This window comes from Neomonachus schauinslandi, chromosome 3 (assembly GCF_002201575.2).
Source record: "Neomonachus schauinslandi chromosome 3, ASM220157v2, whole genome shotgun sequence".
Taxonomy (NCBI): Eukaryota; Metazoa; Chordata; class Mammalia; order Carnivora; family Phocidae; genus Neomonachus; species Neomonachus schauinslandi.
In genome coordinates this window covers 109529973-109545269 of record NC_058405.1, presented here as the reverse complement: position 1 = coordinate 109545269, position 15297 = coordinate 109529973, and positions in this window count along the sequence as shown.

Below are 15297 nucleotides of genomic sequence, written 5' to 3'. Positions count from 1 at the left end.
TAAAAACATCTCTGATGTTGAAATTTAACTTCCTCTTAGAATAGAATATTGGTTGTACTCATTATCTATATGTATACCTAGCTTACTAGCTCTCTAAAAATAAAAATTTCTTAGGAAACTATTCCATTTCAATGAGAGAATAAGAGATCTTTTTCTGAAAGTTCATGAACCTTGGCTCCATTTTGATTTTACATGAAATAAATTTAAGTATGATATTAATGAAGATTATTTTATTGAAACTGCTTGCCTCTTAGGAGTTGTATGCTCAATTAGATGTTGTTAGAGACAATTATGAAATTATTTTGTACATCAGTAATGTTAATCTCATATTAGCAGAAATAACATATTAGGTCAGAGGTGTGAAGTGATTTTCAGAGGTCTCAACTAGCCCAGTCTATGTTCATATTTCTTATGAAAACATTCACTATTTTTAGAGGGATGAAATCTAAGTTCTTATATTACACAAACAAACAAAAAACACCACCAAAAGTAAAATCTACTGTCCTCTTCCAAGTAACTGTTTATTAAGACCTTTCAAAGTATCTCATCCTCTCTTTCTCCTCTGTCCTCGATTCACTTTTTTAAAATTCCTACACAGTTTTATATTATGTAGTTAATATACATCAACATTTACATTTGAAAGTTAATAGATATTTCACCAAAGAGAAATTTAATCCTTACTCTCCTGTAAGAAAATAAATAAAACATTTTGGTAATGGGTACTTTGGTCAGGAAGTCCTTTAACATTTTCAGGTATAAAATCTGTTTATTAGTACTTCAAAGGCAAATACACTCTACTGGAGGCATGTTAATTCACTGGTTTAATTGAAGTATACAGACTTTGGAGTTATGTGAACTTGGGTTAGAATCTCAGCTATATCATATATGATCTCTGACACCATAAAAATGAGTCCTCAATCTAATGGGAGAGACAGGGATGAATGCCAAGAAGATAAAGACCCAGGAGACTTAAATAAGTAAGAAAGTTTGATGAGGATGGTGATAGAGGTTGTCAAGAGTAACTGAGGGGAGTAAAGTTACTACTACGTTACTTACAAGGTTACTTACTTACGTTACTTTAATTTCTTCTAGAAATTAAAAATAAAAATACCACACAATCCAGTAGTTTCACTACTAGGTATTTATCCACCCCCCAAAAGAAAACACTTGTTGGAAAAGATACATGCACCCCTATGTTCATTGAAACATTATTTACAGTAGCCAAGATAATAGCAACCTAACTGTCCATCAGTAGATGAATGGATACTGAAGATGTAGTATTATATATAAATATATTTAAATATATAAATATATATATATATGGAATATTACCAAGTTTAGGAAAGTTACTTATTCTCTCTGAATCTTGTTGTTCATCCATAAAATAAGACTAATACAAATTTACAGAGTATGTAATGTTCTAAGCTCAGTGCTTAGACCAGAGACCCCCCAAATCTCTCTTCCTCCCCCTTCATCTTCATCACATGTATTTAGATTTCATATTTTACTTTTATTTTATTTTTTTAAGATATTTATTTATTTATTTATTTGAGAGAGAGTGAGAGTGAGAGAGATCACAGAGGGAGAGGGAGAAGCAGACTTGCTGCTGAGCAGGGAGCCCAATGCGGGGCTCAATCCCAGGACTCTGAGATCATGACCTGAGCCAAAGGCAGTTGCTTAACCAACTAAGCCACCCAGGTGCCCTGAATTTCCTATTTTACTTTTAGATATGTAACCTAAAATATCAAACCTAAAAATTATTGTATTGTTCCAATTTTGAATATTTTAAAATTGCATATGATTTCCATATTGCATATAATCAATAGTGTTTTTAAATGATTTGCAACATTATTAAATATTAAAGCCTTGTCTTGAGTCAAACATTTCTATAGTGTCTTCAGATCCCACCATAGTAAGGAGTAAGTTTGTTAGGCCTAATGTTCACAACCTGATACCCACAGAGTCAAAGTCATGGATTTTCCCATTGCACTTGATGTAGGCAACAACTTTCTTTAAGATGGCACACCTAATCCTTTGGAGGACCCCATGTGTGAAATTAAGCAAGAAAGTGTATTATAGCGTTTACACTCATCACCATCTCTGATTAAGAATGATCATCAATAGTAAAAATAATCTGATTAAATAATGGGCAGAGGACCTAAATAGGCATTTTACCAAAGAAGACATACAGATGGCCAACAGACAAATGAAAAGATGCTCAACATCACTAATCATCAGGGAAATACAAATCAAAACCACAATGAGATATCACCTCACCCCTGTCAGAATGGCTAGTTATCAAAAAGACAAGAAATAACAAGTGTTGGTGAGGATGTGGAGAAAAAGGACACCTCATGCACTGATGGTGGGAATGTAAATTGGTACAACCACTATGGACAACAGTATGGAGTTTCTTCTAGAAATTAAAAATAAAAATACCACACAATCCAGTAGTTTCACTACTAGGTATTTATCCACCCCCCCAAAAGAAAACACTTGTTGGAAAAGATACATGCACCCCTATGTTCATTGAAACATTATTTACAGTAGCCAAGATAATAGCAACCTAACTGTCCATCAGTAGATGAATGGATACTGAAGATGTAGTATTATATATAAATATATTTAAATATATATATATATATATATATGGAATATTACCAAGCCATAAAAAAGAATGAGAGCTTGCCATTTGAAACAACACGGATGGCCCTAAACCATATTATGCCAAGTGAAATAAGTCAGAGAAAGACAAATACTGTATGATTTCACTTTTATGTGGAATCTATAAACCAAAACAAGTGAAAAAAACTAAGAAAAGCAGAAACAGACTTATAAATACAGAGAACTGGGGTTTGTCAGAGGGCAGTGGGTGAAAGGATGGGCAGAAAGATGCAAAAGGGAGTGGGATATAGGCTTCCAGTTAGGAGATGAACAAGTCACAGGGATAAAAGGTACAGCTTAGGGAATATACTCAATGGTATTACAATAGCGTTGCATGGTGACAGATGGTAGCTACACTTCCGGTGAGCATCACATAACATATAGGGCTGCCAAATCACTATGTTGTGCACCTGAAACCAACGTAGCCTTGTGTGTCCTATAGTTCGGTGAAACATAAACAAAAACCTGATTAAGAAGCATCCTCATAAGGATCGATATGTACCTTAACAACAAAAAATATTTCCTCCATTTATCTTCTATTTGCTTTTTTTTTTTAATATAAAAACTTTTTTGAGGGGATAGTTTTAGATTTACAGGAAAGTTATAAACATTGTACAGAGAATTCCCATGTGCCCTGCACACTTACTGTTAACATCTTCCATTACTATAGTACATTTATCAGAATTATTGAGCAAACATTGCTACATTACTATTAACTAAATTGCATGCTTTATTTGGATTTCACTAATTTTTCCATATCATTATTCTATTTCAAGATACCATGCAGAACAATACATTACATTTAGTTGTCATGTCTCCATAGTCTCCTTTGGTCTGTATCACAGATTTTCCTTGTTTCTGATGACCTTGACAAATCTTAAGGAGTACTGATCAGATAATTAGTAGAATGTCTCTTGATTTTGTTTTTTTCTAATATTTTTCTCATGGTTAGTCTAGGGTTATCGGTTTGGGGAGGTCTTCTGTTTGCTTTTATGTTCTGATTGTATTTTGTCTGGCCGAGAGTTCAAAAAAAAAAAGCTTTTCCATGTGAGGCAATGTTTGGAATCATCCTGCTTTATTTAGCTCTCCTTGCTCAATTTTAGTTAGTGATTGAGATGAAAGCTGTTCAGATAACTACCAAAGGAGATGAGATGATGCTAGCAAATAACCATGCAAAACAGAAGAAAATATTTTAGCCTATTTCTCTGAATATGTAAAATCCCTCCCCAAGTATATTTTCCTGAATCTTCTTTCACACCAAAGACAACAGCTAACCACATATTATTCTTCAGTATGCTTATTTCATTTTGTATACGAAAAGGTCAACCTGAAAATATACATCAAACCTGAATGAAAACATCCTCTTTTCCTATGCAACATACCAGTGCTTGAAGTTTGCTCTTCCAGCATTATTTGTTTAATAGAAATATTTTCCATACCACCTGGTTCTGGCAGAAAGTCAAAATTTGCATTTATATGAGGTAGTTTATCAAATATAACATACAGAAGTCTGTTAAGTACACATTGCATTTTGTTTGTGAGAAAATCTGTTTGTATTTAATGTAGTTTTTAAATTAACCTTAATGAAAGCTTCTGAAAATTGTTGTTCTAAGCATTTGAAATATGCAACAAGAACTGGTGGAAGACATAAACATGTTTTCCATTATATGTTATCAGATAGCCCAAAATTACTACAAAGAAGAATGTGGGACTATGTTAAATTAGAAAGATAAGCAAGCATTTAGTTAAAAGCAAAGGTCTTTAGAAGAGGAAAGCATCTAACACAGTTAACCCCAAACATCTTCTAACAATCTTCAGTCAGAGGTATTTTTACATTTTTAAGTTAGAATGTTACTTACTATATGCAGAAATGAAAATAATTTGCACCAAACCTTAACATTTCATTTCTCTTAATCTAAGATTTGCTAAGTACAGACTCACCCAAGGGTTTCTCAAGTGCTGCAAAAGGTAATTGCAACAAGACCCTATCTGGCTGGGTCCCTCCAGACAATAGTTTAGTCTCTTCTTCTTTTTCCGCTGTCCTTTCATCCCTCACAATATCGTTCTTAATACCTTCTTGAATTTCAACCTAGCTCAGTAATTTTCGCATGGAGCGCTCCCTAGGAGTGGATACTGGATTCCTGTTTATTTCTAGTAGACCATGTTTTGATCAGTTGAGGCAAACTCAAGTGTCTTTAGGTCTTAGACAAATTATTTAAATAAGGAAAGTCTGCTACACAGGTGCTAAGGTGAACAGGAGAGCACAGAACATGACTTTAAAGGAGGAAATTTCCACTTGGTCCCATACTGTTTTTGCTACGTCAAAGGAAATAAGGAAATACACTCAACATTTTCAGATAACAGATTTTTTTGATTAAAGCTGGATGTCCAACTATTTGTATAAAAACACATGATATTTAAATGCTAGAAACTTTGAAATATTTTAAAATATTGTGTAAGCCAAACAAAATATGGCTGATGCCAGTTTGTAACCTGTGTTATAAAGTACAATAAATAAAAAATGTTAATGATCTATTTCAAGCAAAAGCTGGGAAAATGACTATTTCCTTTAACATATATTTTATTCCTTTGGGTGGAAAGCCATGGGATGTTTAGAAACAAATCAGATATTATTCAGAAGTATTGCCCTTCGATGTATATAGCATTTGGCAAAGTCTAGGTTATGGTCCTTAATCATAGATTTGCTACACCTTTGATCACAAATTTCTTTGAAGCCATTGCAGGGTTGCTCTGATAGTGTTACAAAAAAAAAAAATCTTGCAACACAGATTTTTATGCAATAAACTCCATCTCTGATTACGTTATTTAACAGTTCTAGTTTCCTAGGTCTCTCATCTCCTAACCTTAAATTTGTTTATTCATAATTTTATCATATGGAAGCCTAATCTAAAGTATTTAATTTACTAAAACTATACATAGAGGGTTTGATCCTTCATATATTTCTCCTTTGATCTGCCATTTGTATAAGGCACATTTTGCTCTAAACCATCATGTGTAGCAGTGGCCTCTTCTGTTAATGTCCAGGTGGCTTTGGCTGGGATAAAGAGAGGTATGTGAAGCTGTCAATTTCTATGCTAAGATCTATCAAAAAAAGCACTGCACACCTTATTCATCCCTTATAGTCACAATAGTGGGAAACCTCTCTATGAATTTTACTTTTCCCTTCCATCTTAATCAGACCCCTCTGACATGTTAGAAAGAAATTGACAAAACTAGATGTGAATCATATGCCTCTTCTCTCCCTGATCCCAGCCTAACACAATCCTATGAGGGATGAGCTTTGAGCTCTTTGCCATCTTTATCATGTCTCCAAATCCTTCCATGTAGCAAAGTCAACATCTTTAATGTAAGAAGGATTTCATACACTATTATTATTTCTAGAATGCATTTGAAGTGTGATTTAACATGTTTGAGGGAGATTTTAAAGGATACAGGGGCTATTTAGTGGAGATTTAGAAGTTAGTTTTTAATGTAAATAATTTGTAAGTCTTTTTACCCTAAATTACACTCACCAGGAACCCGATCTCAAAATATAATGCAGAACTCCCCTAACAGCACAACAGGTCTAGGAAAAATTAGACCTTTGTACACACGCACATGTGTGGTTTGGTCTATTTGTAAGATGGCACATGGAACACATGTTCATGTATTATTATAGAACTTCAAGTATTGCAAAATTCATGCAAATAACTTCAGAAATTCCAGCACAGTTTTTAGAATAATTTCAAGGAGAAAATGCTTATTCTGTGTCTATAGTTAGGATTTTTATGAAAACAGCCATGCTTGGCAACTAAAGTGGATAATCTTAAATCGGGCCATTCACTGGATTACAACATAAAAGATTAAAATCCAATTTCTCCATTTAGCGATCATCCATGAAGCGTCTATAACATGCAAAGGAGACAATACAAAATGGCTTACCATAAAAGGTGTATAGGTCCACCATTTTTGAAGAAGACAGTACTAATTTAAGGTGTATTAAAGTTTTGACATACCTTAGTTAATGTAATTAAGTAGTTGTGTTGTTTTCAGTCATTTTAACATAGTACATAAGATGCCACTAATACTAAAGTTATTAAGCCAACATTTTAATTTATATGGCTATTTTCTAGATATATTGTGGAACCTTGACTAATAAAGAATTTTATGAATTGAAGTGTATTTTTTAAAAATGTATTTTAAAGTCAGAGAAAGTTTATCATCAGATAAAATTTGAGTTTGTTCTTAATCTTATCAATGTTTAAGGTTTGTGGTCTATGAACCATCTGCATTAGAATCACCTATGAATACTTGTTAAAAACATAAAGCCTTGGGCACCATGCTAGAATTCACATTTTTGTCATCACCACCTAATTTTCGCACAGAAAGAACTGAGAACTATTGGTTTCTCTCTCAAGAAATTATTATGATGAGTTCATCACCTCTCCAATGGGATCAGAAATCCTTCATAGCAAAGTAAAACCTCATCATTAGCTTGTTTGTTGTATTGTGATGTTCCTCTTTGCTAACAGTTTTATTACAGCCACTAGATTTTCTCTAAAAAATCCCATTTAATACATTTCTATTCTCTGTGAAGCACCTATTTACATCATTTGGTGAATTCTTGTGTTTATGTTGTTGTTCTTTTAATGTATGTTTAATGTATCCCTTTCATACCCCATATTTTTCCAAAAAGAATGTCAGGTGACTTGATATGGCATAAATGATTACAAAATTAATTCTTACAATTTTGGTAATTCATTCCTTCTCTCTGAAAGTTTAAGAAAAAAATAGACCATATTATGCTTTTGCTTTTGCCTGTCTGGATTTTGACCCAGTTTTTTATCTAGTTTGATGGGGCTTGAAAAATGTCTCTAACCTGCACCTTACTCTGATTATAACAAAGATAAAACCAGTACATTTCCATCTTCATGTAAAAAATTTTCACAAAATGAAGGAGTTAATATTTCCATACTTGACCTTTTCTCATTACAAAGAGAAATGCAAATAATTTAATAACATTATTTGCTTATACCCCTTAAGGTTCAAATAACTAGTTATTATATAGGAACAGCTAGGTCTAATCTGCTTCAGAAGAAACATACTCTGTTAGTGTACAATAGCTAATATCAGATCACTAATAGATTTAACCTTGTAAGTTCATAGATATTTAAAAGTGTTATAGTTTGAAGGTCAACTTGTCTGTCTTACTGTAAAAGAAAGACAAAGAAATGAATAAAAATTAGAAAGAATTAATTCTTCAAAAAGTTTTTACAAATCAAAACCCTGCAGTTTCACACTGAGAACAAAAGAAGCATATTAAACACCAAAGTTTATCAAGACAAATTAGGTCCCAGTTTCAAATTTTCTTTAATCTTTTGCATCTGAACAGTTTTTTTGCCTCATGCTGTTTTCCCTAGTTAAATGTTAAAATGAATTCTAGCCAATACCATTGACTTCCTCCCTTAAAAATATTGAGACACATAATAAAAAATTAATTACTTCCCCTAATTTCCGTGTGATTCTTTAAAAAGATGTAAAATTCATTTAAAGTAAGTGGTGACTTTGTCTTTGAAGATCACGACAATTAACATGGATCAAAGCTTAGGTTCTGTAACGATGATAGCTTATTAGCATAATGAAATTAACTTAGAGACAAGAATCTTTAATAGGTACAACAAAAATGCTTTAATAATACTTGAAGAAAATTATGTATTTGCTAGAAGTACAACAGTTTCAGATTTTCTATCCAATTAATAAGTTGTTAATTAACTCCTTTCCCAAACAATGCACACTTTAAGTTAACATCTGCCCATGGAATACTCTGTCTATTGTGCTTCATTTTTTTGGACGGATATTGCAGTTTTGCCAATGATACTTTGTATTTTTTTATTAAGAAAATTCAAGTTTACTCTTCTATACTACAGACCCAATATTTTCATCATTAAAATAAAAGAAAGCTTAATCTCATACCTTGGGAAGGGAATGAAGATGTCAATAGATGACTGCATCGTGTTTGGCAGTTCACACTTCAGGTTTCCACATTTCAAGGGCAAATTGTTTTTGGACAGCTTTCGGGTGTCTATAAAATTTGACCCACTGTTTCAACCCAAGAAGAGAAAACTTTTTCATTAAAAATAATACTAATAATTCTGGTCTAAGTGTATATGTTGGAAACCACTTGGATTTGAGGATAAGTAAAAGAATACTTTATTTCCCATATCAAGTCTTTAAAATTATGTTTTATCCAAGTGCCAGTAAAAATGTGTCTTGTCGTTTATTTCACCATTCATTTATTAAGCCAATATCTACTGGACGCTAATATTCACTGAGTATGCCACACACCGCGTCTCTGAACATTAAAAAGAAGAGAGGTTGTGTTGCCATAGGTTTTGTTTTCCCTGATGCTGGTGTTTTGGTTTCAGCTGACTGGTTGATTTTCTCTTTGTCCATCCAGCAGACATGGGTACTCTGTCCAGGTCCTTTTCTCTGTTACACGTGACTGTGACACTATCTTTCTGACAGAAACATAATCCAAAAACAAAATAAAAAATCAACAAAAGAATGATTTTTTTTATATTAAAATTTAACAAGGAACTTCTCCCAATTGTACTCCCCTTACCCCACCTCCAAAAATCCCTTTCTCTTCCATATCCATATAGGAAATTTGTGTGTTTTCCAGTTCATAGATGTTGGGAATAATCTTTCCAAGTATTTTTTTCTCTGGATCCAGAAACTAGAGAATAGCTTTCGATCCCAAATTATTCTGCTGCTCCCAATCCACATCATCAGTTCTTGGTTCCCCTGGTAAAGATCAGGTATTTACTTGTCTCTCTTACCACCTGATCACCTACCTGCCTCTCCCTGCCCACACAGCTGCATGATAAGCTCCTTTTCTATCAGGTAAGGGCCAAAACAGGAAGCACAGAAATAGGGCTCAAAGCAGATATACAGAGAGAAATACAAGGAGACCAGGAATATTATGAAGGTCAGTGATGCAACGGGAACATAACTCTGTGATTCTTTCAACTCTTGCCCCAGAATAAATTATGGCTTGAGTGAATTCAAACATTTCAGCATATGAAGCCTATTTCTTTTTCTTTTCTCTTTTTCTGTAATCAGCTAGTAGTTCTCACTCCCTGCTTGAGCCCTAAGAATATTTTGTACCTTTATTTTTAAATTTACAAATTTCATCTTGTATATATGGCTATTTTTGGAGGTGTCTTACCACACTACTCAACTATCCTTGAAGCCCTATTAAAATTTTTTTTAAAAATTTAAAAACTATAATAAAATTGACTGGTATTTGGAGAAGTAACCTGACTTCTCCCCTCTTCCTGTTGATCTCCCGTGAGTAACTACAATCGGTCAAACCTTACTAAAAGATCAGTGGACAAGGGAGCTTGGGAAGTATAGTTTACAGGGATTAGCCACTCTGATTATAGGACAGAGCAGGAGAGAGCACAAAATGGATATAAGAATGACAGGCACTATTTTGCAAATATTAGCTTCTTATTAATGACAGATACTAGATACAAGAGAATATTACTGAAATCGAATCCACATGGATTTTCTTACCACCTCTTCAGTACTCTAAAGAATACCACCACTCAGCTTGAGCATGGCGCTATCTTCCTGCAATGCATGTCAGATTATATCATACCTCCCATGTTAACACCCTTCAATTCCTTTTCTGCTTTAAAATATAAAGCTTGCTTTATACAGTGTATCACACAGACCTTTGTGCTTTGTGCCCCTTTCACCTCTAGCACCTCCTTCTGGCCACCAAAATATACCTCCTGGCCTAATAGAAACTAATCACTTGCAATTTTAGACTGTTTCCAGCTTTTGCAGACATGATTTTATTTTTTTTATAAGATTTTTTTTTTAATTTATTTGAGACAGAGAACGAGAGAGAGAGAGCACATTGGGGGGGGGGGGGGGTCAGAGGCAGAAGCAGGCTCCGGGCCGAGCAGGGAGCCCGATGCGGGACTCGATCCAGGGACTCCAGGATCATGACCTGAGCCGAAGGCAGTCGCTTAACCGACTGAGCCACCCAGGCGCCCTTGCAGACATGATTTTAGAATGCTTGAGATGCTTAACTTCTCCCAACCCACTGGCAACACACCCATCACTAGGGCTTCCCCCCCCACCCATTACAATAACTTTTATAGTCCTTCAAAACTTCCTTTAATCTTTGTGTCCCTGGTATGACTTAGGGGTATTTTTGTGTTCCTCTTGAACTCTACGTATACCTCCATGACTACATTCACTTTACAGTGAACCCCTGCAGGATTTTAAGTACATGAAAGTTGAGGACTATACCTTCTTAATTTTGAACCACTAATGCTCATCACATAGCAGGAAAACAAATGGGAAGAAATATTATTTGTTTGGCCCTCCTCTATGCCCCCCTTCCTCCTGTTGAATTACTAAATTAATGAATGAGTAATCTCTTCTTTGACCACATTAGGTAGCAGTATATTCACTTTCTATATCCTATAGCTATAAAGACACTCAACAAATGAAGCAAAATTCCATTCTGTTTTCTGTAATGTAAATGGAAGCTGTTCCTTAAAGATATTTTAAACAGTAATTAAAATATCTAACAATGGCCTCCTCTAAATAAAAATAGATTCAGTCCATTTCCTTTTCATTGAGCATTCTCTTTTAATGTAATCCTTTCCTTCTTTCCATGAGTATTGCTACTCTTCACTGTCCAAGGTTTTATGCAGCTGTGTCCTGGATTTGAATTTCCCTTGATGACCCTGTTCCTTTAATGTTGCTGTTCTTGTTTGTTTTCAGAATAACTTATGTTTCGCACTTAATTTGCATGTTTTTTTTTTCTAACTTCATAAGTTTGAACAAGAGTATAATTTTCTGGTCTCCTATGACAACTCAGCAGGCTAACATACTGTACAAAATATGTTCTGTTTTATTTTGTTTCTTCCCTGATCAAGTGCAAAAGATATTTGCCCTGGGTAACTATCTCTTTCTTCTTATTATTATATATTACACAACTAATAGCAAGGGAATCCCTAGGCAAGAAGGTAGAAAAAGAAAGGAAGGGGCGCCTGGGTGGCTCAGTCGTTAAGCGCCTGCCTTCGGCTCAGGTCATGATCCCAGCGTTCTGGGATCGAGCCCCTCATCGAGCTCCCCTCTCGGCGGGAAGCCTGCTTCTCCCTCTCCCACTCCCCCTGCCTGTGCTCCTCTCTCGCTGTGTCTCTCTCTGTCAAATAAATAAATAAAATCTTAAAAAAAAAAAAAGAAAGGAAGGAAGGAAGGAAGGGAAGTGGAAAGGAAGGAAGGAAGGAAGGGGGGCATAGGGGAGGGCCAAACAAATAATATTTCTTCCCATTTGTGTTTGCTTACCATTTTTGACCATAAACACCTTCACAGCAATACCTTTAACCATGTTACCACAAAGCTTCAGAAATCAATTGAAATCAGGATCCCTGAGAGGATAGATATACAATCGATCTGTCTAAGGGCTGCTACAGTGAGAAAAGTCAGGGTATATTAGAGTCTTAGCCTCTAGATGACCAATGATATTATAAAGGGCTATCAGGAAAAGTAGAAGGGCATTCAATTTGTGTGACTGGCACAATTTGAGGGAGACCCAGAGATAGATCACTTCAGCTGTTTTAAAATATCCTATGAAAAGCTGACAATCATTTCTGAGATCTCCATTTGCTTTGGCATGGCATAAATTGTACATTATGCATGTATTGTTTTGTTGTTGTGTCAATTTTTTATTTAAATTCTAGTTAGTTAACATATAGTGTAATATTCATTTTGGGAGTAGAATTTAGTGATGGAGGGCACTGGTTGTGATGGGCACTGGGTGTTAAATTATGTATTATTTTTAATGGAAGATTTTCAAACACATGCAAAAGTATAAAGAATGATATAATGATTATTTGTATGTCCATCCTCCAAATTCAACAACTACCAACTATTGGTCAATAGTCTCAATACGTCCCCATTTTCCCACTTTCATTGTTGTCACTGGTAGTGTTACATATCTGAAGTGTTTTATTTAATTTAATTTAATTTTACTTTATTTTATTTTTTTGAGGGAAAACTAAATGGGAAGTCATCAGAGAGGGAGAAAAACCATGAGAGACTCTTAACTATAGGAAGCAAATCAAGGGCTGCTGGAGGGGAGGCGGGTGGGGGGGATGGGGTAATTGGGCATTAAGGAGGGTATGTGATGTGATGAGAACTGGGTGTTATATGCAACTGTTAAATTATTGAACACTACATCTGGAACTAATGATGTACTATATGTTGGCTAATTGAATTTAAATTAAAAAAATAAAAAATAAATAACAATAACCCGAGTTTTTTTTAAAGCAAATTCCAGACATCATATAATTTTACCCATAAGTTCAATATAAATTTCTAGAAGATAGGGACCATTTTAAACAACCACAATGCCACCAAGCATCTATATAGTTAAGCAATTTCTTCTTAATGTCATCATTATCTAGTCCACATTTAATTTTCCCTCCACTCTTTCTTAGATTGTGTGTTCAAATCAGAACACAAAAAAACTGGGTTGTTTTTCATGTTGAATTTCTCTTAGTCTTGAGGTGTGTAATTATTTCCTTAAATTGTCACTTAACCCCTTCCTTATCGCCAGGTTTCCTACAAACAGGTGGATAGAGATAGAATTTTAAATAGAGTCATATTAATATTTTCAGTGGTATTTGTGAGGTAACAACACCTCATGGCTGGTGCTGTGTGTTCCCTATTGTACCATGGCGGATCCACTTAATATCCAGTGGTTTCCATTTGTACAGTATCTGTTTGTACCGTTTTTTGTTTTTTTGTTTAGTGATAAACTGATATTCAGTGAAGTTTTATCAATGGATTCCAGTGCTGTCAGCCTGATACATCCATTATAAAATTCCCCATCAAAATATTTATGCAAGTTTTGGTATAAGTATTACATACATAATTATTTTATTGGAGGTTGCAAAAAGTGATTTCAAAAATTCTTTCTTTCCTTGTGAATTTTTTCCTCTTATGATAAAAATCTTGGTTTCTTTGAAACACATTTTGGGCTAAATTGGAATAAACCTGATGGACATCCATTTTGGGTTTAGTAAAAACATTTAAGGGCGCCTGGGTGGCTCAGTTGGTTAAGCGACTGCCTTCGGCTCAGGTCATGATCCTGGAGTCCCTGGATCGAGTCCCGCATTGGGCTCCCTGCTCAGCAGGGAGTCTGCTTCTCCCTCTGACCCTCCCGACCCTCCCCCCTCTCATGCTCTCTCTCTCTCAGTCTCTCTCTCTCAAATAAATAAATAAAATCTTTAAAAAAAAATTTAATTATATTTTTTCTTTATGTTACTTAATACATGATAAGAATAAATCCAAAATATTTGGGTATATATTAAATATTGAATTTTTTAAACATTTGGGTAAAATCTTGTATTTATGAGAAAGTCAAACTTGCTCCTATAACTTTAATTAAACTTTTTTTTTTAGTTGAAGAAAACTGTAGATACACATAAAACTAAGCAATACTACATAGAGGTCTCATGTTCCCTTTACTCAGTTTTCTCCAATGGTATCAGCTTGCAAAACTATAGTACAATATCACAACCAGGATATTGACACTGATATAGCCAAGATACAGGATACATTTCTATCACTACAAGGATTACTAATGTTTCTCTTTATAGTTTCCATCCCCTCATTCTTACCCTATGGAAACCACCAATATGTTCTCTAGTTACACAATTTTGTCATTTCAAGAATGTTGAATAAAGGGAATAATTCAGTATGTAGCCTTTTGGAAACATCCTTTTTCACTCAGTAAAATTCTCTGAGATTCATCCAAGTTGTTGTGTGTGTCAATAGTTCATTCATTTTTAACTCCCGAGTAGTATTCCATGTACATTAGACTATTTAACTATTCATCTATGGAAAGACAACTCGGTTGTTTCTAGTATGTGGCTACTATCAATGAAGATGCTGTGAACATTTGTATGGAGGTTTTTGTGTGAACATAAGTTTTTATTTCTCAGGGATAAATGCCCATAAGTGCAATTATTGGGTTGTATGGCACTTGCATCTTAAATTTCCTTAAGAAACTGCCAAACCCTTTTTAGGGATGTACCATATTCATTTCCACCAACAATGTATGAGTGATCCAATTTATCCTCATCTTCATAAGCATTTAGTTTTCACTATTTTTTTAAAAAAGATTTTATTTATTTGAGAGAGAGAGAGAGATCACAAGCAGGGGGTAGGGGTAGAGGGAGAAGCAAACTCCCTGCTGAGCAGGGAGCCCAATGTGGGACTCGATCCCAGGACCCTGGGATCATGACCTGAGCCAAAGGCAGACACTTAACCAACTGAGCCACTCAGGCACCCAGTTTTATCACTATTTTTTATTTTAGCCATTCTGGTAGGAGTATAGTGATATCTTGTATTTTTAATTTGCTTTTCTCTAATGGCTAATTATGTTGACTATTATTGAACACATTTATTTGCTGTCTTCATATACTTTTCAGTGAAATATTTGATCTTTTGCTTATTTTCTGATTGGATTGCTTATTTTTTTTACTATTGAATTTTGAGAGTTGTTTACATGTTATAGATACTATTTTTTTGTAAGACATG